The following is a 5,588-nucleotide window of genomic DNA, read 5'->3' as shown; positions in this document are numbered from 1 at the left end:
ATGTACACAGCGTTTTGCTGCTTTCTTAGCACCATAGCAGAGTTTGCCACAGAGATCTTATGCCCCCAGCCAACACAAAAGTAAGTTGTGATCTCAGGAGATGATGAAATTGAATTTTCTGGTGTCAGGAACCACATTTCAAAAGAGGTACTTGATAAATATTGTCTGAATGAATAAATTATAGGCAAAGTGTCAACCAATTCAAAAGTCCGATAGGCATATAAATGTAACAAAAATATGCTAAATGTCTAACGTGCCCTCTACACAGCATGAGAAATAAACATTCCTCCTATGGTTAGAAAACTTTACAAGTGGAGCTGACTTTAAACTGAACATCAGTCTGGAGGAAGAAATGACCACGTATGCCTATTATTATAGTGGAATCGGTGCTGGTGTGCTTGTTGCTGCTTATATTCAGGTTTCATTTTGGTGCATGGCCGCTGGAAGACAAGTCCACAAAATTAGAAAACAGTTCTTTCATGCTATAATGAAGCAGGAGATAGGCTGGTTTGACGTGCATGATGTTGGCGAGCTTAATGAAGGAATTGGTGACAAAATTGGAATGTTATTTCAGTCATTGGCAACATTTTTCACTGGTTATATAATAGGATTTACACGTGATTGGAAGCTAACCCTTGTGATTTTGTCCATCAGCCCTGTTCTTGGACTGTCAGCTGCTCTCTGGGAAAAGATATTATCATCCTTTACTGATAAAGAACTCTTGGCATTATGCAAAGGCTGGAGCAGTAGCTGAAGAAGTCTTAGCAGCCATTAGAACTGTGATTGCATTTGGAGGACAAAATAAAGAACTTGAAAGGTACAATAAAAATTTAGAAGAAGCTAAAAGAATTGGAATAAAAAAAGCTATCACAGCCAACATTTCTATGGGTGCTGCTTTTTTGCTGATCTATGCATCATATGCACTGGCATTCTGGTATGGGACTTCCTTGGTCCTCGCAAAGGAGTATACTATTGGAAAAGTGCTCACTGTCTTCTTTGCTGTGTTAATTGGAGCTTTCAGTATTGGACAGGCATCTCCCAACATTGAAGCACTTGCAAACGCAAGAGGAGCTGCTTATGAAGTCTTTAAGATAACTGATAATAAGCCAAGCATTGACAGCTTCTCAATGAGTGGGCACAAACCAGACAATATTAAGGGAAATTTGGAATTCAGAAATGTTCACTTCAGTTATCCATCTCGAAAAGAAGTTAAGATCTTGAAAGGCCTCAACCTGAAGGTGGAGAGTGGGCAGACAGTAGCCCATTTGGGTACAGTGGTTGTGGGAAAAGCACAACGGTCCAGCTGCTGCAGGGGCTCTATGACCCCACTGAGGGAGTGATCAGTATTGATGGGCAGGACATTAGGACAATGAATGTAAGATACCTGCGGGAAATCATTGGTGTGGTGAGCCAGGAACCTGTGTTGTTTGCCACCACAATAGCGGAAAACATTCGCTATGGTCGTGAAGATGTCACCATGGATGAGATTAAGAAAGCCGTCAAGGAAGCCAATGCTTATGACTTTATCATGAAACTGCCTCATAAATTTGACACCCTGGTTGGAGAAAGGGGCGCTCAGCTGAGTGGGGGCCAGAAACAGAGAATCGCCATTGCCCGTGCCCTTGTCCGCAACCCTAAGATCCTCCTGCTGGATGAGGCCACATCAGCCTTGGACACAGAAAGTGAAGCAGTGGTTCAGGTGGCTCTGGATAAGGCCAGAGAAGGCCGGACCACCATTGTGATAGCTCACCGTTTGTCCACAGTTCGTAATGCTGACGTCATCGCTGGTTTTGATGATGGAGTCATAGTGGAGAAAGGAAATCATGATGAACTCATGAAAGAGAAAGGTGTTTACTTCAAACTTGTCACAATGCAGACAGGAGGAAATGAAATTGAATTAGAAAATGAAATTGGTGAATCCAAAATTGACATTGATGTCTTCATCAATCCATGGACCACAAGGCCAAGACAAAAAAGAGGATGAAAATGTACCTCTAGTTTCCTTTTGGAGGATCCTAAAGCTGAATTTAACTGAATGGCCTTATTTTGTGGTTGGTGTATTTTGTTCTATTATAAATGGAGGCCTGCAGCCAGCATTTTCAATAATATTAACAAGGATTATAGGGGTATTTACAAAAAATAATGATCCTGAAATACAACGACAGAACAGTAACATATTTTTGCTGTTGTTTCTAATCCTAGGAATCGTTTCTTTTGTTAAATTTTTCCTTCAGGGCTTCACATTTGGCAAAGCTGGAGAGATCCTCACCAAGAGACTCCGATACATGGTTTTCAGGTCCATGCTGAGACAGGATGTGAGCTGGTTTGATGACCCTAAAAACACCACTGGAGCATTGACAACCAGGCTTGCCAATGATGCTGCTCAAGTGAAAGGGGCTATAGGCTCCAGGCTTTCTGTAATTACCCAGAATATAGCAAATCTTGGGACAGGAATTATCATATCCTTAATCTATGGCTGGCAATTAACACTTCTACTCTTAGCAATTGTACCCATCATTGCAATAGCAGGAGTTGTTGAAATGAAAATGTTGTCTGGACAAGCACTAAAAGATAAGAAACAACTAGAAGGTTCTGGAAAGATTGCTACTGAAGCAATAGAAAACTTCCGCACTGTTGTTTCTTTGACTCAAGAGCAGGAGGATTGTGGGAGGAAGAGGCTGGGTTGGAGTGTGTGGCTTGTGGGAAGTCGGTGGTGGCAGTTGGGCTCTGAGGGGTTTTTCCTGAGGAGCTGTTTTGTTTGGCATGTGTGGTTCTAAAAATAAAGTTAGTTTCTTTTGACAAGTGGCTCCTGAATTGTGCCCAGCCAGACTGCAGCACCGATAGGCATATAAATGTAACAAAAATATGCTAAATGTCTAACATGCCCTCTACACAGCATGAGAAATAAACATTCCTCCTATGGTTGAAGTTTCTGATTTCATTCACCTACTTTCCTTAAGAGTTAACTATTATCCTGAGTTTGATGTTTATCATTCTCAAGTATTTCTTTTTTTTAATGTTTATTTTTTAGTGTAGTTTGGACACAATATCTTTATTTCACTTATTTATTTTTATGTGGTGCTGAGGATCGAACCCAGGGTCTCCCACATGCCAGGCGAGCGCTCTACCGCTGAGCCACGACCCCAGCCCTCATGTATTTCTTTGTATTTTTTATTTTATGAATTTTTTTCTCTCTCTCCCTTTTTTCTTTCTCCCTACCCTTCCCTTTCCTCATTCCTTTCTCTTCCCTTCGTTTTCCTTCCTGTCTTCTTTCTTGTGCTGGGATTCCAACCCAGGGCTTCTCACATGCTAGGTAACCGCACTGCCACTGAGTTATACCCTCAGCCCAATTGTTTCATTTTGAGATAAATTTAGAATTACAGAAAAATTACAAAAATAGAGTTCTAGTACATGTTTCAGTCAGCTCCCCTGCATGTTAATATTTTACATATCCATAAAATAATTATCAAAACTGCTGGGTGTGGTGGTGTGTGCCCATAATTCCAGCAACTTGGGGGGCTGAGGCAGGAAAATGGCAAGTTTGAGGTCAGCCTCAGCAACTTAGGGATACCCTGTCACAAAAAAAAAAAAAAAAAGGCTGGAGTTGTAACTTGGTGATTAAGCACCCTGAGTTCAATCCCTAGTACCAAATATATATACATCTATCTCACAACTAAGACATTCACAGTGGATACATTAACTACAGAATTTATTTGGATCTCCAAGTTTTCCCATAATATTCTTTTTTTTGTTTGTCTTAGGATCAAATACAGGATTCCAAATTCAATTAATTGTCACGTCTTCTTAGTTTCTAGTCTGACAGTTTCTTGGTTTTTTTGTCTTTTGTGACCTTGATACTTGTGTTAATGGGGGATGGAAGCCAGGGTCTCACTCAATGCAAGTGGTCAACCACTAAGTTACACCCCCAGCCCAACCTTGATGCTTTTTTTAAGAGCAGTGCTCTGTTATTTTGAGGTGTTTCTCAGTTTGAGTTTGCTATGTTCTCATAAGATTATGCATCACTGGACAGGAAGGAGACAATATGCTCCTCTCAATACATCACGGCAAAGGATAGATGGTATCTATATTTATCACTTGTGATTTTAACTTTTTAAAAATATTTTTTAGTTATAGGTGGATACAATGTCTTTATTTTGTTTTTATGTGTGCTGAGGATTAAACCTTACTCACATATGGTAGGCAAGAGCTCTACAGCTGAGCCCCAACTCCAGCCCTGTGATTTTAACTTGGACCTCTCAATTACAGTGGCATCTTCTGGTTTTCTCTAGTTGTGGAACAATTACTACTTTCCCTATGTGATTAATAAATAGTTTTGGTGAAATACTGAAAATATCCTTTTTAGCGGGGAGGCCCTGAGATATATACAGCCATTTTTATTTTGAAGCAGGTTCACTCTAAATTGCCCAGTCTGGCCTCAAACTTGCAATCCTTCTACCTCAGCCTCCTGAGTCACTGGGATTATAGCCATGTGCCACTTGTGTCTGGCTCAAATATCTTGTCTTTGCTTTAATTTTGCCCACTAATTTTGACATGGTGTTCTAATAGTGATTTTCTGTTTATCTCATTCCTTCTAGATGTACTAATCGGAATTCAGCTGCTGGAAAGAATCATCTCTTCTCTCCAATTTGTTTATTTATTTTCTTATTTTTATCAGTATGGATTCATGAGTTTCATTTAATTTGGAGCTGTAATCCATTACTGTCATTATTTATTTGCTCAGGTTGTTCTAACTCCCATTGGAAACTCTTTCTGGTTGACCTTTACCCTTTCAGTGTTGCTCATTGATTTTGGTTTTTGGATCTTAGCACTTCTAGACTTTCTAGACCACAAAATGCTCTAGGCTCAACTTGTATTTTCCCTGCCCAAGTCCTGGAATCTGTCTCTGCAAGATTATTGAAGAATGGTATTTAGATACCAAATCTGGAAGCTAGGTAGGTCCATCACTACTGGAAGCCACTGCTTCTGGTTCCTTTCAGTATATAAAACTAGGAAATTCACACACTATCTAATCCACACACTCACATATTTACATTTGTTTCTGGATCTATTCATGTGAACTTTTTATTCTTCATTTTTTTTTTTTTAATTTTCTTTGAGTCAGTGTCTTACTATGTTGCCTGGACTGGCCTCAAACTCCTGGGTTCAAGTGATCCTCTTGCCTCAGCTTCCTTAGTATCTGGGACTGCAGCATTCCTCACAGGGCCAGGCTCTATTCATGTATTTATAAAATGAAAATAATGAGTCCCTCCAAGTCCAATCCAGCATTCCACATTCCATCTGGCCATTCAATCTAGTTTTGTGATTCATTTGTAATACAGTTGTATTCATTTTCCCAGTCTTGATTCCAATTTTTTCTCCATGTTCTGGCCAATATTTTAGAAATTACAATCAGTAAAATTTGTTCATTGTAGAGTACAGTTTTAATAAATGTTGACAATGCATAGAGAGGGATATCCACCACCACGGTTTGATATAGAATAGTTGCATCCCCCCCAAATTTCCTCATATTGCCCCTTTACAGTCAACCTCTCCCTTTAGCTTCCTAACCCATAGCAACTGCTGATAAA

General features: G+C 39.8%; 1 pseudogene; it reads left to right on the top strand.

The window, feature by feature from the left end:
• Positions 1-4,604, top strand: LOC143412111 (ATP-dependent translocase ABCB1 pseudogene; annotated as a pseudogene).
• Positions 4,605-5,588: the final 984 nt, after the last annotated feature.

This window comes from Callospermophilus lateralis, chromosome 13 (assembly GCF_048772815.1).
Source record: "Callospermophilus lateralis isolate mCalLat2 chromosome 13, mCalLat2.hap1, whole genome shotgun sequence".
Lineage (NCBI taxonomy): Eukaryota > Metazoa > Chordata > Mammalia > Rodentia > Sciuridae > Callospermophilus > Callospermophilus lateralis.
The sequence above is the reverse complement of the archived record's forward strand: the minus strand, read 5'-3'. Positions and strand labels throughout refer to the sequence as shown.